Here is a 14,292-nt window from a genome sequence, read left to right as displayed (position 1 = left end):
AAGAGGATAGCAAAACAGAGCCCATCTTTGCCTGCTACTGTTAGCTCCATATACAGGAAAAAGAAAAATATATATACGAAAATGAACTATATGGTACACTCCCACCCACCTTGGCCTCTGGCACTTTTTGAATCAACTGCTTTTGCTCTCAAAATGGAAGGTTTTTTTTCACTTACCGTGAAGATTCATTTCTCGGTGGTTCAGGAGTGGGACAGTCCGTACATTTGGGATAAGCTCCTCCTCCAACTGCAGGGTCAGCTTCAAGCTTTGATATATGTGGGGAGGGGCTTATCCCCTGGAGGCTTCCCAGGTCATGCTCAAGTCCGCTGTACCCCATCTGGACACTACTAGAAGGAAGAACACCTCTCCAAACCGGAGAAACTATCACAACATATAAGACTGGAACAGAACTATTAACATACACTCAGAGAACCTGGCTAGGGAATAACCAGGTGCTGACAGCAAGGAACTGAGGGCAAAAAACAACCCCCTCTTTTCCCTCATAACTTTCATTGAGGTACTCAGCGAACATTCCAAACTTTGCAACACCCCACACAAACCATTGAAGCAAACCCACCTCAAACTGGGTGGGCCGGACTTTCCCACTCCTGAACCGAGAAAGGAAGCTTCACGGTAAGTGAAAAAAACCTTCCATTCTCCAGTGGTTCAGATTGTGGGACAGTCCATACAGTTGGGACGTAGAAAAGCAGTCTGCCCCAAGGGAGGGATTAAGCTTCTCCATTTACAGGGCGTGTTGCAAAACCCTACAGCCAAACGCCACCTCTGCTGATGCCAATTTGTCCACTCTATAGTGCCTGGTGAATGAATGGACAGAATTCCATGTGGCTGCTCTACAAATCGCCTCCAGAAAAGGAAACGAACAGTAGGCCACTGACGATGCAGCCCCCCTTAAGGAGTTAGTCACAATCCCATCTGGTGGTTCCAAACCCTTGGCTCTATATGCCAGAATGATGCACCCCTTAACCCATCTACTTAGGGTAGAGTTGGAAACCTGTGCTCCCATAGAAGACTTCCTGAATGGCACGAAAAGCGTTTCTGATTTCCTAAACATCATAGTCCTATCAATATAGAAGCTAAGAGCCCTCCTCATGTCCAGGCAATGCTATTCCCTCTCCTTATCATGAGTGGGATTTGGGCAGAAATTGGGGAGAATAACTTCCTCTGATCTATGAAAAACTGAGTTTACCTTAGACATAAAGGCAGGATCTAAACAAAGAACCACTTTGTCTTTGTGGAATACACAAAGCTCCCTATTGACTGACAGAGCTCTAAGTTCAGACATCCTATGTGCAGAAGTGATGCCCACCAAAAATAAAGTCTTGAAGGTCAATTCCTTAAGAGGGAATGAAGGTTCAAATGGGGCCTTACAAAGAGCCCTCAACACCGTATTCAGGTTCCATGTAGGAAATCTATGTATCTGCGGAGGATTAATGAGGAAGGCACCTCTCAGGAATCTTTTGACGTGAGGGTGTAGAAGTGACTTCCCATGCCTAACTCCCTGAACCGCAGAAATGGCTGAAGCCTGTCTCCTCAAGGTGCTAGTACTGAGACCTTTGCCTAAATCATCCTGCAAGAAACACAGAATAGACTTAACTGAGGCTTTATGGGGATCTAACTTATTCTCAATACACCAGGAGTGGAAGAGTTGCCAGGGTTCCCTTATCAATAACTTTTTTAGCTCTTGAAACCACATTCTTCGTGGCCAAAAGGGTGCTACCAGCACCACCTCTGCCTTCTACTGACAAATCTTCTGGATCACCCTGTGTAGTATCTGTATTGGTGGGAACATGTATAGTAGACTTTGCGGCCATTCACAACTCAGAGAGTCTGTTCCTCTGGCCTGGTTGTTTCTCATTCTGGAAAAAAAATCTGGAACTTGATGATTTGACTCCACTGCAAACAGATCCATCATCACCCTTCCAAATCTGTCACAGATTTGAAGAAACGCTTGTTCAGTTCCCACTCTGACTGGTCCAATCTTCTCCCACAACCAATCTGCCAGCACGTTGTCTTTCCCTGCCACGTGCATCGCTTTTAAGGACAACAGATGATTCTTCACCCAGGTCATTAACTCAGACACTTCGTTGTGTAAGGTCCGCACTCTGGTTCCTCCTTGACAGTTCACGTAGGCCTTTGCGTCATATTGTCCATCTGGACAAGCACATGTTGACCCGACAACTTGACCCGATAACTGTCTGCTGAACCTCTGAAGGCCCAACTTTATCGCCCTGAGCTCTAAAAAGTTGATTGCTCCTCATCGTTTCTTCCTAAGACCATTCGACCTGTACCATTTGCCCTCCTGAGTGAGCACCCCACTCTGAGAGGCTTGCATCCATGGTCATCAGGACTCTTGGAGGATCTTTTTGAGGGGATCCCTGTCTGAACAGACCCGGCTTCAGCCACCATTTCAGCTGCAAACGTACTTTCTCTGGTAGTTGTAACACCTTAAACCTCTTGCATGCTATCGCCTCCTGGAAGGGAAGCCGAAATCTCTGCAGAGGTCTGGCATGGAACTGAGCCGATTGCACAATCTCTTGACAGGACACCAACATTCCCAGAAGTCTGGCCATTGTCATAAGGTCCATCTGTCAACAGAGACCGAATTTTCTGTTCTCTCTCCTGAGAAAGAAAAACCCGATCCATGACTGCGTCCATCTCTACTCCCAGATGAATCAACCTCTGGGTAGGTTAAAGTTGACGTTTCTCCAAATTGATCACAAATCCATGGTTTCTCAGTGTGCGCACCGTGAGCTGTAATGCCTCCACACACTCCTGGAACGATGATGCTTTGAGTAGAATGTTGTCCAGATACGGGAACAACTCTACTCCTTTCATCCTGAGAACTGCTACCAGTGAAACCAACACTTTGGTGAAAACCCTCAGGGAAGATTTTAGTCCAAATGGAAGAGCCCTGTACTGGAAGTGTTGTCCTGCATACACAAAATGAAGAAACGTCTTGTGGTCTTGGTGAATCAGAATATGCAGGTAGACCTCTATGGAGGTAGGTGAATCTATGGAGGACAGATAGTCCCCTTTCTGAATGGCTGGAAGGATGGACTGAAGGGTTTCCATCCTGAACTTCCTGTCCCTTAGGTGTCTGTTTAACCATTTTAGGTCCAGTATCGCTCTTGTGTCCCCATTCTTCTTTGGGACCAAAAAGAATATGGAGTATACTCCTCGCCTTTGTTGGTTGGATGGTACTCTTTCTACTGCTCCAATATCCAGCAGGTGCTGGATGGCAGCTATTGTCTGCTGATGTTTTAGATGATCTCTGTGTCTTGCTATTTGGATGAAGCGTTCTTGGGTTTGGAGGAAAACTCCAGTTTGTATCTGTGAGCTACAGTGTCCAAGACCCACTGGTCCGTTATAGTCTGATGCCATTGAGCTGCGAAGGACTGAAGTCTTCCCCCAATCCCCGAAAGATTCTGAGGAATTAAGATAGTCATGCTGACATGTTCTTCTTGGCGTTCTTGTTAAAGGATTGGTCTCCTTTGTTGTGATTAAAGGATTTGTTGCTATGTGGTCTAGGCTGCCACTTTGACTTGAAAGACCTGGAGTAAGAGGGTTTCTGTCCCCTCTTCTGGTTACGAAAGGGCTGAAATCTTTTTCTGGGCTTACTATCTCTCTTTTTGGATGGAAGGACTTTTTTCTTATCTTTGTCCTCTACCAAATACCTATCTAAGCCCTCCCCAAAGAGGTTAATCCCTTTGAAAGGGACTAACGCCACCTTCACTTGTGCTGAGGAATCTACATCCCAGTTACGGAGCCAGTTATTCCTGTGTGCCGTCATGCTGCATGCCATTGCTCTAGCTGAAAGTTGGAGAGCATCCAGGGAGGCATCTGCAGCGAAAGCAACTGCCAGTGCAATCTTCTTTTCATCTTTGAACTCCTTCAGTGCACTACTTCCCGCTGAAGCTAGGTTTTCTGCCCAGTCATAAGAGGCTCTAGCGAATAGGGACCCCTGCATTGGATGCTCTTAATGAATAAGAAGATGCCTCAAAATTTCTGCGAAGTGCCTGCTCTCTACGCCTGTCACAGTGGTCCTTTGGCATCCCATCTGCATCCATGGGCAGCACCGAGCTGGAAGAAAGGCTGGTAACTGGATCATCCACTATAGGCAGTTTCAATTTTTTGGTGGCCTTGGGTTTTGCCGGTTGCTCCCATTCTTTCATTATATTATAAAAAGAAGCTGGGAGAGGCAACCTTGATTGAGTAATTGAGAGGTTCGGCATTAATTTGCCTCACCCTGACTAGAACTCTGACTCCTGTTCAGTAGCATCCTTAGGCTTGGACGTGAGGTCTAATGAGCACCTTAGGTAAGAGTCTAGAATATAACTCTTGGGGGGAAAGCCTAGATTGGACAGAAGGCATAACTTCCTCCTCTTCCTCTAACAACTTCCCTTTCTCTTTATTCGAGGAAGTGACTGTAGCCTCTGACTCCACCTCCCTGTTCCCTAAGAGAGGACTATGAGCTCTAGAGGGAGACTTAACTCGTTTCCTTTGCCTGGGTCTAGGAAGGGATCTAGAACTGCTGGAGGCAACATCCTCCCTGCTATGTCTGGACCTCTTAGTTGTTCTGCCCCTTCCTAAGGAGGATCCAGCAGGATCAGAGCCCTGGAACGCGTTCTGTAGCATCTCCTTGAACTCCCTTCTCATCTCATCCTGAGCCAGCTCATAAGTTCGGCCTTCTCATTTTCATTTCATGTGTCTCCACTGCTTCCTGTGTGGCTAGGGAGACAGAAAGTCTGGGAAAACTCAGGTCACTAAGGGAGCTGTCTCTGTCCTGTGATCCTTCTCTTTTAGCTTGGTCAGCCATCTCACTAGGCCTGTAAAGGGAAGTGAAACAGAAAGCCCAATGAGATAGTCTAAAATGGCCGCCGTCATTTCCCCCCGCCTAAAATCTCTCCATAGGGCGAGGGCAGCAGCAAACCTTACCCACCGGGGGAACACATTTGTCCATGGTCTCCCTGGAAGAACCCCTCTCCAGTACAGACCAGCACCCAATGCCCTCCAGGAGATCCCAAGGAGGCAGCAATACCAGGTTAGGTATGGCAGGGGGGGGGGGAAAGGGGTTCCCCCCACTGTCTCCACCGGCTCTGGGAAAGACTGGGGCTACCAAGTCCCCCATGCCGCTCTCCCCTCTCACCCGAGTCCATCCTGACCGGAAAGGGACCAAGGGAACTCACCGCTGCATCGACTGGGCTGGGAGTTTTCTCTGCTGCCTTCGACCGGTCTCCGATGTCTGCTGTGGTCAGGGAACCGACCAGCTCAACAGGGCCACTCCTGCCGCTGGACCGCAGGCTCAACCGCACCTCAGCAAGCACCAAGGGGTAGGCCCTCCACCCCAGGAGTGAATAAGGCCGGCGGGAGGCTGCAGAGGGCAGTTGGAACGCCGCGGCAGCCGGGGACCTCCCAGCGCCGAATCACCCTCTCTCTCTTTGCTGCCGAAATGAACACTTCTAGGTGCCGCAGCTCGACTTCTTCCTTCTTCTTTCGATCGCTGCGCTGAAGAGCGCTGCCGGAGCACGTCCTGCTCTGAAGCAGGGCCGGCAAGAACTGGGAAGCCTTCAGGGGATAAGCCCCTCCCCACATGGATCAAAGCTTGGATCTGGCCCTGCAATTGGAGGAGGAGCTTATCCCAACTGTACAGACTGTCCCACGACCTGAACTATTGGAGAATTCCCCTCTGTCACCGCAGCTCCCCATGATGTTCCTGGGGCTCAACTGGCTCCAGCGGGCACAACTGGGGGGGACGGGGGACAGAAGACTGCAGCAGTAGAGAGGAGGCAGGAAAGTCACTGTTTATCCAGCACAGCTCCATTTATGCTGCACAGGATCCAAGCCCAGATCTCTAAGTCCCCAGCCGACTCTTGTGATCCCTCAACTCAGGCTCTTTTTATGTTTCTGCTTGGGCTGGAATTCTACACATATGTTTGTACAGTGTCCAGTAAGACAGAGCAGCTTCAAATATTACACAACACAAGGAGAACTGGACACACAAGTGATTCATGTTTGTTGATCCCCAAGACCCTTTTTATACTGTTCAATTTGAGATTCTGTGCACCTCCTTCAACATTTAAATGCACGAGCACTCCTCATATTGGATGTGGCGTAATACCATATGGAAACCATGTAAATAAATTAATGTCCAGACTACTGGAGATGCAGAAATTAGCCCATCACGACAAGTCCAAAATCTCCAAATCATTGACAGAAACTCCCATCTCCAAGCACTATGTACATTTCATGGGAATGATTATGATCCCACAGAGCTTCTCATCAACTTTACAGGTGAATAATTCAAAAACCTCAAACAGATACTTTGAAAGAAGCAAAGGCCAATTTGGGGGACAGGCATAACACAGTTCAGGTTCCTATGGTGAAATGCAGCTCTTCAGGGAAAGCTAGTTGTATATTCCTAAGTTTGTGTTTCCTTCACCTGTGGTCTACCTCCAGTATTTCACAAAGAATCATCATCCATCTAACTAAAATACTCTCTAACAGCCCATCAGCCTTGCCTTCTCCCTGAAATAGCCCAGCTGAGCACTGTGAAGTTGGTGATTTTTCCCTTTTCTAAGATGTCTCACTCACTCCATAAGCTTAAGACTGACATTCGAATTTCACACTGTGATAGCCCCCCATCGATTTTTCACTTGCAAGGAGCAACTTCACAAATTAAAGTTAACAGCATTGAGGAAACTTTGAAATAACTGGGAAAAGGGATATAAAGATGCTTGAACTGTACCCTCCTCAACAAGGGTTCAGTGTGCTGGGGACGAAGATGAGCTGAAAGGCTTAGGGCCTTTCTAGATAATTAAAGCCTTCTGAAATGGTGAGCATTATGCAGTAGCATCAAAGATCCAGAGAATGGATGTTCCTGGTATGCTACACTAAAAGGATCACTCCTGCAGTTGAGTGGTACAGCCCAGGCATATTCTACCTATGCAGTAGTAATAAAAATAAAATACACCTTAAATCCACAAAATGGCATGGGACATGAAGGTAGATACTTTTCTCTAGCCATGTCACACTATCTTGTGCATCTTTGCCTGCCATTTAACCAACTGTTACAATATTATTTCTTTGGCCAAAGGTCCTGCAATAGTGGTCTAAAGCCAACTACAGGACTTTGGATCCACGTGTATTCAGGGACATGTGCATTACCTCTACGGCAGTACTAAAAATAAAATACACCTTAAGGACAGAAAAAGGGACAGGACATGAGAGTAGCTGTATTTGCACTAAACTAAGAATACAACAGGTGTCTGCAGGCATATTCTCAGCCCATACTTCTATTTCAATATCTGAACAAAGATGAGCAACAAAGAGTTGGATTCTCCTGCTCCAGCAGAAAAGAGCCTTCCCTAGGAAGGATGACGCCTTGCACTGGAGGAAGATTCATTCAACACCTAGCTGAGCACAATTCTAGAATCCAGAACAGTGTTCTGCCCCTTGCCAAGGCAATTTAGCCTCATTTCTTATGATAATCTGTAATCACCCCCACCCCTCATGTGTCTGGAATGAACTGCTCTCAGATTACTTGGATCTGTTTTTGCTAGCTATACTGGCTTCCCAAATCTTATGTTCTCAGGTGGAAGGCTGAAGTTCTCTCCTTTAGTGGACTCCCACAAAAGCCTCAAACTCAATGGGGAGCAGCAGCAAGCAAAATGAAAAGCTACCAACTCAAATCATAATTGAAAAAAGGTATGTCAGGTTAGTCTCTTCAGTTGATTTACCTGCCTTGTTCAGAAATGGCTCTCTAAGATTAGCAAAGGCTGCTTCTATTCTTGCCCTCCAAAACCCATTTTGGAGAGAAAGTTTGTTTTATGCTCAAAAGACTATTTTACAAATGCATTATTGTAAGAATTATTCCGATTGCTTTCAGAAGAATTAGAGTTTGTCATGGCAAAAGACAAGGACAGAGGAAAGGCTATAAAGGGCAAAAGTACAGAGAACTGAGGAACGGAAACTGCAAAGACCTGCTCAAAGTCTTTTGACACTTACCCTAATCAGGCTGCCACTTATCACCAATATGAAACTTAAAAGTGTAATAAGAGTATGGATTTCCAGGTGGTGCGTCGCCATTGGTCTTTAGTTGTGAACCCTGGAGGGAGGCTCATTGCCGGGGAATTGATCTGAGGACTCTTGCACACAGTGGTGCGCAAGAAGACTCCAGATCGTCCTAAAGCGAGGACCTGTGGGAGATCGCTCTTTGGCAGCCATTGAGCGGAAAGACGTGATCAGCTGATTTTAAAGAGAGTAACTTTGAGCCTCATCCTCACCACCGATGAAGACATCTATTGTGATTACTTATTAAAGCAATTGTTTGGGAAAGCCCCTTTAATTTTTTTTAAAAAGGGACAAGAAAATAAAGGGCAACCCCTCCCTTTTTTCTCTCTCATGAAGCGGCTACTACGAGACAACAAAGAATCGCTGTGCTAGATATTGGGGCAAAAAGAGATTGCTGTTTGAGCTTCTCACATTGCTTTGCTTTGGAATATAAATCTGAACAAATAAATCTTTGTCTTTCGGACTTAAATAATCTAGTGGATTTATACACAGACTTGATAAAGAGAAACAGTTTAACAGTTTCCCATAATACCAGCCTCCTTGTTGGAGCTTTGAAGCTTATTCTGTGCAGACTCCACTGTACCATTGCAAAACGGTAAAGCAGCTGATTTTTGTTGAACGTTTCCAGGCTGGTAAATATGTCTGCTACAGACGTTTGTTCTGGGATTGCTGTCATCATTGAGAAACATTGAAAACTAACTGTAGAGATTGGTGGTTCAACAAACTGAGTTGGCTTTTGCTATTATATTAAAATGGACAAACAAGTCATAGGTAAAACAATGCCGGAGGATGTCTGTATGGAGAGCCTTGCAGCTACTAACTTAGCCCAGATGTCTGTGGAGGAATTTAAATCTTTAATTTTTGATTCAATTACTTCGGCTGTGCAAGAAGCATTTGAAGCGTTACTAGATAAAAGAGAAAATAAGCCAACACAAGTGACAAGGGAAATAAAGGAACCACAACCTCTAACTTTTCAAGATATTGACCAAAACCCCGGGCATGAGGATGCATTTCATGGAAGGACCTTTATATTAAAGGAAGAAGAAAAGTTTTCTGTCGAGGACTTTAATAAACTCACTAAAAAGCAAGTAAGTGGAGAACGCATCAAAGCTGTGAAGGGAAAAACACTCCAGAAAGAAGATGTAAAAGAATCTATGGAATCTTCAACCTATTCAAGAATTGAATACAGAGAATACGCTCTACAAGCATGCCCTGCTGTCTACAAAAATAAAAGGCATAGATCCACGGTACTTGTGAAAAGAAGGTCCCAGGAGAAGGGGAAAAAAAAAAGAGATTTAAGTCTTTATAAACAAGTTTGGAATAGGAAGCACTTTTGTTTGGTTTTTTATTTAAATTGGTTAATATGGACTCTGCTCTTATTTTACAGCAAATGTTAACAGTTTAAGACTAAAAATTGCATAAATAAAACTGTCAGAAGGTAAATTGTACATTTATATTTACATGTACATTTATAGTGTTTTAAGATGTACACGAGATTAAGTGTTAATGGAAGTTTAAGATTTACTTAAATGTTAAATAAGGCTGGGTCTGAGAATGGTTTTTCTGCGGTAATTGATCAAGATTGGTTATATTGATACTTGTTTTATATACCCATAAATCATTAACCATTAATTGCATTTAGTGGAAAGCTCTAGTAGAATGTTATAGAAATTATGTGTTTATGAAAATTCTTGATATTCTTAAAGATAACATATACAAAAATTGGTGGAATGTGTAGTAGTATTTTGGTATGGTTTTTGATTTAAAGCAGTTAATTTGAAGACAAACCTAAAAATTATGTAATTGAAATTATTAAAAGTATAAATTGTACAAATATATCTGGACAATTAAGATGGGCCTAAAAATGATAACATAATTAGAATGTAATCAGTGTAAAAAAATAAGTGTTAATGGGAATCCCAAGATTTATTTATATGTTGAATGAGATTGAGTTTGGGAACTGTGTTTGTATGGTAACTGAGTGAGCTAGATTATATTGGAACTCGCTTTTCTATATCCAGAAATTGTTAACTTAATGGTAAATTTTAAGTAGAATACCATATTAAAATTTAAGATATGTTTAAAGGTACTATATAGAAAAACCTGCTTGGAATGCTTAGACTGCGTTTAAATAGTACTAAATATGTAAGGTTAAAATCAAAGTTTGCAAATATTATATTCAGCTATATGGTAAAGATAGAAATTGAAGTACTCATATATGAGGTAGTTAAAAATATAACCTGGCAATGAACTCTCTGTATGTATGTATGCTTGTTCTTTTTTTGTTTGTCTTTGTCTTTTTAAAATAAAAACATTATATTAAAAAAAAGAATATGGATTTCCAGAATATGGGTTTCCATGCACCAAATTCTAATGTATGCATTATCACACAAGTAGTATGTGACCTTCCTTGCAGCAAAACAATGAGGAAGTTGGTAAATCACTTACTGTAATCTCAAATTCTACCCCAACCCTGCAAGTCCTGCACATGTAACCCTGAAGGTAATATGAAACAGATAATGGCCTCCGCTAACTGAAGTTTACACTTTGCAAATAGAGTCACATACTCAACGGGGCAACTGGGACTTTCAGATGTAAACAGCCATGCTTGTACTGTTATTGAATATTTATTTTTGGCATGTGTGCGCTTTCTGTTTTTTAACCTATTAATCCCAAAGCATTTATGGAGAAGTGCATGCAGAGAACAGCTTGATGAATAATTTTTTATTAACAGTTTTCTGCTTCCACATAGTATGCTGAATTAAAAGCCTAGAAATCTGATTTCACCCTGTATAGGCTTTTGAGAATGACCTGCAAGAATATTCTGTACGAGATTTAAATTCCATTTTGCAGTCTTTACTAGGATGCCTCAGTAGCTTTCTGCTTCAGCAGTAACAGAATCATTAAAAGTCGAACATATTTTGTGTCTCAACTCACTATTCCCATATTAATTTTAAAGTGACGAAGCTAAAATTCTGTACCGAGACAACTGCATAAACACGTCTCAATGAATGAGATTTCAAATATGGAACATTACTGAAACCTGGCTACAGCACAAATAAAAAGAGGAACATGGTCTGATCAGGGCATGCAATGGGACAGAAGATTAAGCTATCTCCCCAACCAAGTCCACTGGAACCTCGTTCAGCCTGACCCAGCAACAGACACACACAGAAGAATAAGAGAAGAGATGGTTTTTATACCTCGCTCTTCACTACCTGAAGGAATCTCAGAGGAGCTTACAATCACCTTCCCTTCCTCTCCCCACAAGAGACACCTTGTGTGGTACATGGGGCTGAGAGAGCTCTGAGAGAACTGTGACTGACCCAAGGTCACCCAGCGGGCTTCATGTGCAGGTAGGGGGAATCAAACCCAGTTCTCCAGATTAGAGTCTGATGCTATTAACCATTACACCAAACTGGCTCTTAGAATCAGTTATCTGTTCTATGAACTAGTGTTTATACACAGCAACTTCCCTATCATTTTAGTGGAGGAGCCATGGTATGTATGGATTGGGACATTCCGCAGAAATAACAGACACTACCCTATGACCTTGAGACTCCTGTGTGCATCTGAGCAGACAGATTTCTGTATTGCAGTGAGTGTATACAAATATTAAAAGTCATTTCAAGATTCATATAGGCAAAAAATGGGATATTTTAAAGCAAACTGCATAGAGTCAATAAATGTGCTTTTGTTGAAGGAATATATACCGTATTTTCCGGGGTACAAGATGACTTTTTAACCCCAGGAAATCTTCTCAGAAGTGGGGGGTCGTCTTGTACACCGGTAAATACGTCAGAAGCAGAGGTCATTTTGCGTTTAAATAGTACTAAATATGTAAGGTTAAAATCAAAGTTTGCAAATATTATATTCAGCTATATGGTAAAGATAGAAATTGAAGTACTCATATATGAGGTAGTTAAAAATATAACCTGGCAATGAACTCTCTGTATGTATGTATGTTTGTTCTTTTTTTTTTGTCTTTGTTTTTTTTAAATAATAACATTATATTAAAAAAAAGAATATGGATTTCCAGAATATGGGTTTCCATGCACCAAATTCTAATGTATGCATTATCACACAAGTAGTATGTGACCTTCCTTGCAGCAAAACAATGAGAAAGTTGGTAAATCACTTACTGAAATCTCAAATTCTACCCCAACCCTGCAAGTCCTGCACATGTAACCCTGAAGGTAATATGAAACAGATAATGGCCTCCGCTAACTGAAGTTTACACTTTGCAAATAGAGTCACATACTCAACGGGGCAACTGGGACTTTCAGATGTAAACAGCCATGCTTGTACTGTTATTGAATATTTATTTTTGGCATGTGTGCGCTTTCTGTTTTTTAACCTATTAATCCCAAAGCATTTATGGAGAAGTGCATGCAGAGAACAGCTTGATGAATAATTTTTTATTAACAGTTTTCTGCTTCCACATAGTATGCTGAATTAAAAGCCTAGAAATCTGATTTCACCCTGTATAGGCTTTTGAGAATGACCTGCAAGAATATTCTGTACGAGATTTAAATTCCATTTTGCAGTCTTTACTAGGATGCCTCAGTAGCTTTCTGCTTCAGCAGTAACAGAATCATTAAAAGTCGAACATATTTTGTGTCTCAACTCACTATTCCCATATTAATTTTAAAGTGACGAAGCTAAAATTCTGTACCGAGACAACTGCATAAACACGTCTCAATGAATGAGATTTCAAATATGGAACATTACTGAAACCTGGCTACAGCACAAATAAAAAGAGGAACATGGTCTGATCAGGGCATGCAATGGGACAGAAGATTAAGCTATCTCCCCAACCAAGTCCACTGGAACCTCGTTCAGCCTGACCCAGCAACAGACACACACAGAAGAATAAGAGAAGAGATGGTTTTTATACCTCGCTCTTCACTACCTGAAGGAATCTCAGAGGAGCTTACAATCACCTTCCCTTCCTCTCCCCACAAGAGACACCTTGTGTGGTACATGGGGCTGAGAGAGCTCTGAGAGAACTGTGACTGACCCAAGGTCACCCAGCGGGCTTCATGTGCAGGTAGGGGGAATCAAACCCAGTTCTCCAGATTAGAGTCTGATGCTATTAACCATTACACCAAACTGGCTCTTAGAATCAGTTATCTGTTCTATGAACTAGTGTTTATACACAGCAACTTCCCTATCATTTTAGTGGAGGAGCCATGGTATGTATGGATTGGGACATTCCGCAGAAATAACAGACACTACCCTATGACCTTGAGACTCCTGTGTGCATCTGAGCAGACAGATTTCTGTATTGCAGTGAGTGTATACAAATATTAAAAGTCATTTCAAGATTCATATAGGCAAAAAATGGGATATTTTAAAGCAAACTGCATAGAGTCAATAAATGTGATTTTGTTGAAGGAATATAAAATACACTTGCCTTGTCATGGAGCTGCATATATGAAGATACCCCGCCTTACTTCTGGAGTGGATTGGGGGGGGGAGAGAGTCTCTCAAGTGGTTACATACATGCGCACGCACAAACACACACACCCTCTCACTCCTCTAAAACCCAACAAGCACCTTGTCAAATCAACCATGAGGTGCACAAAGAGTTATATAAAGAAGATAATTATAAAGGGATTTAATGCTTGGCGAGCTCAAATTGCCAAGGCTTATGACAAAGGCAGTGCACATGCTTGCTTAACTGGCCCAGTGCCCTGGCTTTGCTCTTATGTAAGCAGCATAGCCAGATCCGCATCCCAAATGAGATTTGTTTTATGGAAAAGAACAGCATGGCCCCTTTGCTCCTGGGAATGGCAGTCAGAGTCCCACCTCCCTCTAGTTTTGCTCCATTCCTGATTAATGATCTTGTCTGCCTGATTTATGACCCACCCTGACAGATTAGAGTTTCCCTTTCAACCGCCCCCCTTCCCCCCCACAACCTCAGAAGGCACAGCCACACTCCACTGGAAATATTAGAGAATTATTAAATAAACATTCATACGTCATGTCTCTTCCCATCCTGAGCTCATCGTAGTCAACACTCGGCAGCCCCAGCCTGTTTGCTTTTCATGCTGACAACAAACAGCTGGAGTGATTCATGGAGAGGCTGGCTACAATGTTTCATGTCGTATATCATGCTAGCAGGGCTCCCTGCCCCAACAGAGATAAACTGATCAAGCACAACGGGCTGGAATGAATTTATGACAACACAAAATTGAG

The 14,292-nt window shown here is 42.9% G+C and overlaps 1 protein-coding gene across 1 annotated transcript in view; it reads right to left on the bottom strand.

The window, feature by feature from the left end:
* RNF220 (ring finger protein 220) overlaps window positions 1-14,292 on the bottom strand; it is a 115,029-nt gene that overhangs the window by 24,064 nt on the left and 76,673 nt on the right. The window lies entirely within an intron of this gene.

Source organism: Gekko japonicus, unplaced genomic scaffold (genome assembly GCF_001447785.1).
Source record: "Gekko japonicus isolate JY-2015 unplaced genomic scaffold, Gekko_japonicus_V1.1 scaffold258, whole genome shotgun sequence".
Taxonomy (NCBI): Eukaryota; Metazoa; Chordata; class Lepidosauria; order Squamata; family Gekkonidae; genus Gekko; species Gekko japonicus.
Note: the sequence above shows the minus strand (reverse complement) of the source record. Positions and strands in the feature narration are given on the sequence as shown.